This window comes from Fukomys damarensis, unplaced genomic scaffold (genome assembly GCF_012274545.1).
Source record: "Fukomys damarensis isolate Sample0158 unplaced genomic scaffold, DMR_v1.0_HiC HiC_scaffold_14, whole genome shotgun sequence".
Taxonomy (NCBI): domain Eukaryota; kingdom Metazoa; phylum Chordata; class Mammalia; order Rodentia; family Bathyergidae; genus Fukomys; species Fukomys damarensis.
In genome coordinates, this window is record NW_022900926.1 from 19,081,763 (window position 1) to 19,094,105 (window position 12,343).

Below are 12,343 nucleotides of genomic sequence, written 5' to 3' on the forward strand. Positions count from 1 at the left end.
GTGTTTAGAAAAACATCAACATTTTCCACATCAACTGTTTGCTAGCTTACTAAATCTAAAAATTAAAACCAATTTATCTAAACTATCTAAAAATAATTCCAATGCAAACTACAATGAAAATACAAATACACTACTATGAAATAATCTTTTCTTCAATTATCACATGAGTTTTCACACATGAGAACAGCATTTTCCATATACAAGTATATCTTATACTTCCTGTCTTCTTTGTTAGGAAATACTTGACATCTTGCTGGTGTCCTTCTTTAAGATTTCTTAGGAGGTTCTCATGATGTTTCACCTGTCTGTTCACCAGTCTGCTCCAGAATTCTTTACAGAGCTCTTTGGGCAGATAATAATTATTCTTCCTCTATTGTAATTGGTCATTTATCAATTCCAGTCCTGACCCTCTAAGAAAAATTTTCCATGTTATTTTGTACTTGTCAACTATGAAACTATTCATGCCTGACATATTTAGGATCCAACAAAACACAACCATTGGTGAATACTATGTGTTTGTGTTTGCAGTGTTGGGATTTCATCCAATAGATTTCAACCTTGGCAAGAACCTAATAACATTTTCCAATCTAGTTCTTGTGTTGGATTGTTTAGGTATACATGACCACTTTGTACAATTTTGACTGGTCAAATATTTATTTAGATAACTGTTTTCTTCTTCTTCTGAATCAAGGTCTTCATTCTATACTTCTCAATTTGTTATATCTTTCTAATTTCTTTGGTTTACATGATCCAAGTGATCATTGGTAGCTAAATAACCTGATAACTCACTGTCAACCTCCTCCCAAAGTTGTAAAAGTGGATTTGCATGAAACATTGTATTGAATTAGGCTAATTCTATGAGGAAAAAATCAAAAGAAAACATATAATAAAAAATTACAAACACAAAATTTAACACGGTATATGACCCATTTACACTTTGACACAAGTGCACATTCACATATTTTCATCAGAAAAATTATGGTTGGGGTGTTTTTCACCCACCATGATGTCTCTAAGAAAACACAACTGCAATAAACCAAATAATGAGTCACAACTATATTAATAACCTCAGCATTAACCCGCCACAAGCTGAGGTAAATAAACTAACAAAGACAGAGTCCTCAGTAGAATGAAGAAATTTTACCTATTGTCCAAATCACTCAAATAAATATCCCTTTTAAAAAAATGGAGGAAAAAAACTGAAAAACAGAAAGACCTTTAGAATGAAATATGCATTCTAATCCATAAGCTATAGTGTTGCTCATGAAGAAGAGGGTCTTCAAATTTCTGTACAATACTAAGGGTCAAGAATCATATTAACCTGTAAAAAAAGAATCATATAAACCTATACTTAGAAACTGAAAAATGCTTGACTAAATATAGGAAAATAATATAGTATTATAACAATATCATAAATATAATTTTCTCTCAAATTATAATTTTTGTGGGAAAATGTACAAAATATTATTTGAATGAAAAATAAATTATAAAACTAAGTGTACAACTTGGCCCCTTCTTTTTAAACCACATATAGAGAGAGAAGAAAACAAAGCAAAATGTTAATTGCTAATGAATCTTCTTCATAGAAGATCAGTGTTGATTTGTTATTTATATCATACAGGCTATCTAAGTGAAGTATTTATCTCCTAGAGTTTTTGTGAGGTTTGTTGTTATTGTGCAGCTCCGATGAAATGGATAAAAAATTATGAAACATTATTCAAATAAGCAATGTTAAATTGTATAATAAACATTAACCATCTGGCTTTTCAATGTTATTGATTTTACTTGTCTTAACTTTATATGGCATTTGCCTTTCTATCAGTTTCTTCCCCTGGTGATTTCTGGAGTACTTATAAAACATCCCGAAATTTAGAGAATATGTCATCAATTTCCTTAGCTTAGCTTCCGCACCACAGAGATAAGGAAACGGCCCCTAGACAGGAACCTTTCCATGGCGCATGCACCTGTCCCGTAAGCCTGTGCTCGTGGGACTGCATTTCCCCCTTCCTCTTTAACTATTTTACTTTCCAGTAGATGATCCTCCCTCACATAGCTGTTCTCCTGTTTGCTTTAGTATTGTTTGCTCTTTCCTGCCTTTAAGAAACCAGGGTACTTGGACTCTCCCCACCTCCAGTGTCTCTCTCTGAAAAGTCTTAAGCTTTAAAAATACGCAATTCTTCCTCATCAAAGCAACAACAACAACAAAAGTCCTTTATTCTTCTCTCTATGCATTCGTGGTTAAATTTGTGCAAGGTCTGAATTTAAGATTCCCATGTCCTTAACTCTCACTGGGCCCTAGTTCTCCTTCTATACTTTTCATTATTCATATTAAGATGACAAATGGCCTCTTAGTTCCTAATACCAGTGAGCTTTTTCACCACTTTTTTACATGGAACTGTCATTGATATGTATTTCCCGAACATCTGACTATCACATTCGGCTTCTGTGACCATTTCTATGCCAGACAGTCTCAAATTTGTATCTAAATTCCCCATTTGAATTAGAGAACCGCATATTGAATTACTTGCTCGCTATCAATGCTCAAAATGTGCCACGTGCCCAAATTAATGATCTCCCACACCACTCTATCAAGATGTTCCTTTTCAAAAAGTTATATTTATTCACACACACACACACACACACACACACACACAAACCTATCATTTAAGAACACGGGTTTGTCAGGCATGGTGGCACACACCTGTAATCCCAGCATTTGGGAGGCTGAGGCAGGTGACTCACTGTACATTCAAGACTAGCGCTAGCTTGGGCTGCACAGTGAGACCCTGTCTCAAAAAAAAAAAAAAAAAAATTACTAAAGTGACTAAGTTCAAATGCCAACTCTATCACTTAAAAGATGAATAGCTTAATTAATTTCAGGTTTGCCTCGAGTTCTCTCATGTGAAAAACTTTCAAAATTTTTTGGAAACTTAAATGCCTGAAGTAGAGTAAAACTGAGTACACTATTTGACATACTAAATATCAAAAAATAATAGCTATTATTATTCCTGCCTCACCTATTTCCTAAGCACTTAGCTAATTACATGAGACAAATCTGAGTCATGCTTGAAATGTACCAATCCTTTAGCTTCATGCCGATTCTACTTCCAACCATCAGTGTCTAAGCTTCTAAAGAAGTTTCAAAAGCGTCCATCAATCTTTGTCTCACCCCTACTGTAGTAGGAGTGCTGTACATACAATACTTAGTTCTGTAGTGAAAACTGCATTTATGAATCACTTTATTCCTTCTTCCACCCACTGCCACTCCCCAGCTGGAGACATCATTTACTTACTTACTAGAATCTTTATGGGGGAGACAATAGTCTCGATTTTGCTGTGAAAACAGCCAAAGGTTTTATTTTCAAAACTCACATGTTCTTCATTTATTTGCAATATGTAATTGTGAAATTGTGAGATACATTTATTTGGTCTTCATCCCTTTTTCTGGCATACAGGTACTAAATTCTCTGGAATAAGAGTAACTTGTGTGGTAATGGGACCACTGCTCTTCGACTGCTCCTAGGTAGCTGATGGACAGAAGGCTTCACGTCAAAGTGGAGACTAAGGCATAGTAAGCAGGTTGGGGCTTTAACCTCCTAACTTCCAAGAGAAAAGAAGGGCCGAAGTTATGTTGATTGCCAATGATTTAATTGTGAAAAAAAAAATCCAGAAGAAATGTGTTTCAAGAGTTTCCCAGGGCTGGGGATTTAGCTCAGCGGTTCAGTGGCCTGCCTTGCAAGCACAAGGACCTGAGTTCAATCCCGGGTACAAAAAAAAAAAGAGCTTCCTAGAGGATGGTAGGCCTAGGAAGAGCTTGGAATCTCTGCTTTCTACTGCATCTCACCCTGTGCATCAGTTCAACTGAAGTGATTCTCTGATTCTCTAAGCCACTTTAGCAAATCATTTAAATCCACGAAGGTGCTCATAAGAAATCCTAATTTATACTAGGATGCTGCTAACTTGAGATGGCAAGCAACTACCTGTAATCAGCTTCAGGACCAGATGAGTCTTGGGGGACTGAGCTTTCTATTTGTGGTATCTGATGCTATCCCCAGGTAGATAGTAGAGGAATTGAATTGAATTTGAGGGTTCCCAACCAGTTTCTGCTGCTGCAAAATTGTTACACACACACACACACACACACACACACACATTGATTTTTTTTCTTTGGAGGGGGTCTCTATCCAAATAGTTATTTATCTAGAATTATTTACAAAGAAAGCCAAGGATTATATGCTCTAATAACTTTGGAAAGTACTGCCTACTATTTCTCTTCTTAGATTCACTTTTAATTTGTTTTGGAAAAAAGTATTATGTCCTTTCATAATTTACCAACATACTTGACAAGCAAACATTGTGAAGTAACATTATTAGCATGCTTTGGAAAATTCCATCCACAGAATGATGAGGTAGGACTATTTCAGCAATGAAGGAAGAAGGACAGAGTTGTGTCTTAGAAAGACAACTGGCTGTAACATAAAAAATGGACAAGATAGTATATTAAAAATATGTAGTTATGGGAGGTTTTCTGTGCTTTTCCTTAAGTAATTGTATGTAAACAACCCTTTGAAATGCAAATTTAAAACCTCCTCTCAGTCACTGAAGCTCAGAATCAACTCCTGCATACTCTAGATTTTCTCACACTCTCCCAATAATTTAGATTCTCTCATACTCTTCAGATAATTCTCTAGATTCTCCTGTGCTTTCTAGATAATCCTCTAGATTCTCCTGTGCTTTCTAGATAATCCTCTAGATTCTCCTGTGCTTTCTAGATTTCTCTAGATTCTCCTGTGCTTTCTAGATAATCCTCTAGATTCTCCTGTGCTTTCTAGATAATTCTCTAGATTCTCCCTTACGCTTCAGAGAATTTCCAACCCCACAGATGTCACATTTTCAAGCCCTCATTTTCTTTATTGAGCATGTAATTTCCTTACAAATGTCACAAATTGCATTTTAAAATTTTAAGAACAAAGCAAGGTCAAACTGGGAAGAGATAAATTATAAAGGAGGGTGAAAAACAATACTTAAACAAATTCAGTGTAGGTCAAAAAGTCAGAAAAGGAAGTTATAAATATTGGCATCCAGGAGGAAATACTCTAAGTGTATTTCTCCAATTAATTTTGTTCATCTTCCAATAGTTCAGGGCACTATTTATAGTAAAGATACTTCTTAGACTCAAAAGCAAATGGGTATCATTGCCTACAATATAAAGTGCAAATCCCTTTGTACAACAGAGTCTATAACAATCTGGCAACTTCTGTCTTTCCAATTTGTACTTTCACAATGGCATAACACAAACTCATCTCTCTAGTTGTGTATGACTTCAGGATAGACTTCTGATAGAAAATTCTGAACAAAATCTATATCTAGAGTTCTTCTCTTTCTTGGTACCTCAGAGGATTGAACTTAGCACTACTCTTGAAAATACATTAATTTTTTTGGCAGAAAGTTAGACATTAGCAAGCCGGAAGCTACTTAAAAATTAAAGGAAACATGATTTTTAATTTTTTCCTTGAATTTCTTAATCATTAGTTGTAGATAAAACCCACAAAAGTTTATGGTTTCAAGCTTTGGTCCTTATATAACATCTTCTAAGTGTGCTGATAAGATCCAAGCTTCATACAAAGACCAGGCCCTGGGTGAGGGGCTGCAAAACCTCAGGGTTTCAAACTAAACTTAGTAAAAAACATATACTGAGGCAGTAAACAGCCACCTAGTAGGTCAACAAAGCCCATTTTCTTTATATGAGAGCAATAGGCACAGTAGAGGGAAAGACTGACTCCTTGAATCAGTTAATCACGGAAATGGGCCCTGGGACCTCTTTCGTTACAACCGCCTTCTTGACACTTGCCCAAGTGCACACTTGCAGGTGTGTTATCTCTCCCTCCCTGAAAAAATCTACCATTCCACAATAAACTAAATCCATACTCACTAGGACAGCAGATCTCTTTGTCTGAAATGTTTCCTCAAATACACAAAGAATAGAAGTGTACGGCTTGCACCTCCTGGTGTTGGGACCACATGGTGTTAGGACCTGGCTTTCCACTGATACTTGCAGCCAGTAGATTCTAATGATACATGTCACCAAGCTAAGTCTTAAATTGTAACAACAGTAATTTCCAGTTATCTCTTTCTGCTGCAAAGACCAAGAAAGACACCTTTCCTATATAGTTCAGCTACACGATGGTAGCATCCTTGCCAATCTGAATGAATTAAATCCCTCAGTGACCATGAAGAACAGAATCTCTCAACTGACAGTTGTAGATCATGCATGGTTAGGGGAAAAAAATACATGTTGTTCTATTAGTCATTGAGATATGAGGATAGTTTTTTATTATATTAGCCTATTTCGATTAAGAAAATAACTTTACAAATACTACATCTGATTTTTTATAGAACATATACCTGCAAATTATTTGTATCTTTTTCTAGATATGACTAAAGGAAAAGAATATATTTTAATACGAAGACATAATGTTTAAAGAATATCATTATCAAGGGAGTATCCTCAGACAAAGACTAGTGTACCATCATTTGAGAAATACATGAAATTTTATTTTTTAATACCATTCTTTGAAAGTTATATTATGGGACTACAGAAAAAACATCGATCTTAAGAACATCAGTTTTCTAAGTAATCAATTCTCCACATTTTATTATAATCTTTTCATTTGATGAAAGAAAAATGTTTATACTCAGAATCAAAATTGCTAAAAGAAAAAAATATTCACTGGGGATACACCAGAAAAATATCAAAGACTAAGACAGATGAAGAAAGAATAATCCTCTATGCTTATGGGAATAAACCTTGCACATTCTTTTCTGACCCTCAGGACTGTTAAAGTCAATTGTTGTCATCGATTAACAGAAGTATTGATTATTTTCCTCTGATGGTTTTGGTTTTGGTACAAAAAAATTTCTTTCTTTCTTTCTTTCTTTCTTTTAGGGATTCTCACTGTATTTAATTATTTGAAATATTTTGAGACAGAGTGAATTTTAAAAGCTTATTATTCATCATATCTTCTTTGTATCCTATTTTTTGGAATTCTTTGTAGTAGCAAAATTGCTTCATGTCATGCAAGTATGGATTGATTCTCAGCCCATCTTTTTAGAAAAATTCCTTTGCTTTATTAGAAACACACTTTCCTAATTGTGTTGCTGCCATGGCAGTACATTCTGTTTTTGAGCTCCAAGAAAACCAAATGAGTCATGCACTAGATGAGATAGATACTTCTGCATTTCTCTATGGCTTTCCTGTTAAGAAATTGAAAATAGAGAAAGTAGACCAGTAGCAACGCCTCAAAAGCAGTGAAGGTAAAAAAAAAAAAAAATCATTCCCTACTTTCTGCTGTCATCACAACTTTCTCTTCCATATCTAAAACTCCTTCTACTTTGCAAAAATCTGCCCCATGTCTCTCCCTACCTCATCATGGGGAAACTGTATTGATATTAAAAGATAAATTTTACTCACCTATGTATATTGAAACAAAATTACATCATTCTCTAAATTTCATTTTACCTCAATAGCCTTAGGTTAAAAATGAAAATTTAAAATACGGCCTTGGTTTGACCTTTGCTTTGTACTTTAGATGGTCATTGTGAAGGGTTTTAAATAAAAGATGATCATATTAACTGAGGCATTTTCAAAGGTCAGCTTGTCTCCTTGTCTGAATAGGCTTGTTATCTTAAAAGACAGTCATGTTTCATTTTGGAGTTATCCTTATGCAAGGTAAAATAGTATCCTTTATTCCAAAATTGCTAACTCTGTGGTATATTTTAAAATACAAAACATCAGCTAGAAAATTGTAATATGTCATCTCCTATACCTTTTGTTGTTATAGCAAGGAGCCTGGGGAATGAGGAACTAGTGGCTTCCTTGAGAAACAGAGGGAAGAGCTGAAAGGAAGTATCGGGAGGACACAAGAAGAGACTTTTTCGAGTTCTCATTTTTTCTAGGAACAATTCTTTCCACACTGACATTTCCTCATATACACTTACACGTAAATAAACTGAAATTCACACAAGAAAGTACTGCTGAAACAAAATACAACCTAAAACGTAACTTCAAGCTAACAGTGATTGGACTGTGAATGGTGTTGGAAGAGAAACAAGTTGACTTTAAAATACTTGGTTCATGATCATGGCCATAAATATTTATTCCATGTCCCCATGAGCATGGAGCTGTGGTAAGTTAAATATTGTTTGGGCGAAGAGGTCAGGAAGAACATATTTAGCATGGTTTTCTGAAGAATTTCCTTGAAAAAGGGAACCTCAAGTAATTCTCCTTTTTCTCAAAAGGAAACTTTCAAAATTATATAATACTCAATGCAGTAATAGCCTATTGTGTTGAGGATAATATTAACATTTTGGTGTCATGTATTTACCTTCAATTTAGAAAACTTTTGAGGGACTCTGTTGTGCAACACATAGAACCATTTGGTTAAGTTGTATACAAATAGCCTCTGTCCTCTAGGAATTTAAAGCACACATTAAGAACAACCATCAGATCACTAATAAAGAATAATCTTTTGGCATTCATGAGTTCATCCTCTAGTTAATTTTTTCCTTGTTGAGGCAAAATATGCAACACCCACAGGTTAAAGGAGGAAAAGTATACTTTGGAACACAGTTTGTAGAGGTTTCCATTCATAGCTGGCTGGCTCTAAAGCAGGCTGGCAAAGGCAGAGGGGCATCACAGAGGAGAAACAGTCCAGGGCAGAGCAGGCGCAAGGCAGCAACCAGCAGCAGTCAACCTTCCTTTTCCCTTTTATTCCCATGCAGGCTACAAACCTGATTGGTGCCAACCACACCCAGGGCAATGTTTTCAACATCCACATCCCGAACTATAACAATTGAGTTATTACATACTCTTAATCCACATTTGCACATCCTAGGTCCAGCCACCACCAAAAAGTCACACTATGAGTACATGAGGCTTGGGGGAGGAAGAAATCTTGCCACAGAAGACTCATATGCATCACTTTAGGCAAAATGCATTTAGTCCATCTCTAAGATGACCTAACAGTTTCAGAATTGCTGAAAAGTCAAAGGCTAAAGTCTTCTTTGAGATTTCAGGCATACTCTTAGCAGCGAGCATCTGTACAAATGAAAAGAAAGTTAAACACTTCCAACATATAATGGCACAAGATAAACATTCACATTCCAAAAAGTGGAAGTAGAGGGATACAAAAGAATGGAACAAAGGCAACACTAAAACCCAGCCGAGCAAACATTAAATTACATAGTTTCATGTCCTGCATGTGAAGCAATTTTTGACAAGATGTGAATTCCAGGGGGATTGTGTGCCTCTAGCTCTATGACACTGTTGCTGTTTGCAGTTCTAGTGCCTTCTTTCTTGAAATGGCTTTGCTCACTCCCTGCAACTTTACTCAAATTAATCTCATTCCTGACTTCTCCAACCTTCTGTGGTCTCCACAGTCCCTTATCTTCACACTCACAAATTCACACATTGCCCTCTCAGGGGCACCCTGCCTGGCCTCTCAGGTCTCTTTCTGAAATGTGAGTGGGCACCTCCCTGACTCCACAACTCCTGCATTCTACATGCACATGAAACCAGTACCACATGGATGATACCAAGATCTGCCACCAGCAGGAACAGTAACCAGTCTTCCTTCTCTCTTGTTGTAAGGGTCCAGTGCCTACTCTGCACCCAATGTACAGGAACAAATTTCCAAAGCCTCTCCATTCTGGAATATGTTGTCCTGGAATTCTCTTTTCAAAGTAAAGTAGTCTTTTACCTTAGCATTTTTGAGGTTGCAAAATATGTCATCCTGCTGGTTCTTGTGATGCCCTTGACTATCTTTTTTATTATCTAGTTCCAAAGTACAGGTACTCAGCTTTTTAATGACAATTGTTTCACTCATCAGGAGCTCCTCTGCTCCATCTTTGAAATCTGAAGCTTTACTGGAGTTTCCTTTCTGGCCAAATTCAAAACTTTTCATATCATTCTGCTAGGCCATTTGTCCCTGATTCTAAAAGCTCCTAACAGTAGCCATGCCACCGCCTCAACATTAGACTGCCTTGAAATTCCTTCTGCCAGATTAATTAGTCTGCTACACTTAATCTTAGCAAAATCTCTAGACATAAGCAAATGCAGACAAGTTTCCTGCCAAAGCATAAGACACATGGTCTGGAATCCAACAGCTGATGCAGTCCTTATTCCTAACGGAAACCTCCTAAGCCTGGTCTTTACTGGATGTATTTCTAACAGCACTCTAGTCTTCCGAACTCTGAACAGACTCCTCCATCAAGCTCATCTTCAAAGCATTCCAGGGCTGCTGCTTTGGCCAACGTGTCCGAATTTTTCCAACCTCTTCCTGCAACCCAGTTCCAAAGGCTCCTGGACCCTGTGAAGAGGTAATGTCACAGGAATGACCCCCTCCTTCTCTGTTTTCAAAATCTGCCTTAGTTATTTTTCTCTTTGTTGAAACAAAATACTCCACACCCCAAGGTAAAAGAAGAAAGGTTTATTTTGGCTCACAGTTTATAGAGGTTTCACTCCATAATGGGCTGGCTCCAGGGCAGCCATCACAGAGGAAGAAACATTCATAAGAGAGCAGGCAGCAAGCAGTAGCAGTGCGTCTTCCTTTCCTTTTTATCCTATTCAGCTTGCAAACCAATTGATTAGTGCCACCCACACCTAGGGCAGGGCTTCCATTATCCACAGCCAGTGCTAAATCAATTTAGTTATCACATGCCCTTAAGCTGTATCTACTAGATCCAGCCACCCGCAACAGCCCCACCTATAGCACATGAGCCTTTGGGAGAGACACCCAGGTACTCTTTACAAACTATAATTTTACACCCTTTCCTAGTGCTTCTTGTCACTGCAAAAGTGCCCAGTTTGAGGCACTAGAATTAATTTCCAAATAATCACATCATAGAAGGAAAACAAAATGTTCAAATATTTCTATGTATCTACCTATCATGTTTCATCTTTAATCTAATTGAATTCTAGTTTATTTTAAGGCCAGTGTCAGTTTATGGTGTGTGGACATTTGCATAATTAAATATAAAGATATTTTAATACTGAAACTAAAAATGGAATCATTTCTAGTATAGATTGCTTGTCTTTTATATAACATGGTTGGTCCCCCACCCATACACATCCCAGAAAACAGGGCACAGGGAAAGGAATTTGAGTTTTTTTCTTTGACTAGTAGAATATAAGTGTTGAAGTCAAATTTTATTTCAATCCCATTATATTTTCATGTTGTGTATTTGTATTGTACCTTATACACATTTATAACATCGTTCGATGTGAGTGAATCTATAGTAAACTGCCATTCTGAAGAATTGCACTGTTAATCAGTTCAGGAAAGGTCATGCTTTGTTTGCTTGTTCTATAAATCATGCACACATTTCTTTTAAGTGGCTTTAAGATGTGCAAGGTCTCAATTTCACCGAGCAAAGTAACTGTGTATTTTGAATAAAAATTTTCAACAGCTATAATGGAAGAAATGACATTGGCTCACATTGCGCATACATTCAACTAATAGTATCTTCAAGGGCAAAAACTCTGCCTATGAAAAGGAAACTGATATGACTGAAAACAGAAGGCACACACTAAGTTAGTTATTGATTTATTTAGTCAGGAGGGCCCAGTAACAAGCTGACATTGATTTATATTTTAATCTAACAGAATAACAACAAATCTTAAAGCAATCAGTTTTAATGATCTTAAAAACTCCAATCAAATTATTCACATTCCACATTAATATAGTAGGTTGGCTTCATATTTATTCATCAGATTTGTCAAATAAATATCACTGTTTGCCCAACTAAATCTTAGTCTTTCAGTCCTAATAGACTCTGTTACTGTTTCATTTTTAATTATCCTCTCCTCATAATTAGGGTGACTATAGGTCTCAGTTTTCCAAGCAGTGGTCCTATTTCATGCTTTTTGTACTGATATAATTTCTAAGAACATCCCTCTATTTTCTGAACAGTCCTAGTTTGAAAAATAAGTCAGATAGCTACCACACTCATGCTCTGGCTTTATTATTATCTGTTTTTAGGGCTAAGTTCAAAATCTTATTTGAGATCACTGTGAGCAAATATTTTTTAAAAACCACAAGTTAAGAAATAGATCTATTATTTCCTCATCTAAAGGTCTTTCCTCAGCTCCATTAGCTGTCTGAGTTCCCAAACTAGCAGCCTAGTGAGATAGAACTTTGCTGACAACCTGTCCTACACACTTTTCTTTTCAATGACTCCACTTTAGAAACATTTTTTTTCCTACTTTTTGACAATGGTAGAAGCTAAGATGGACCATGTCCTTGAATTTTTAAAAAGAAAGCTTCTTGTTTTTTTTTTAACCTTC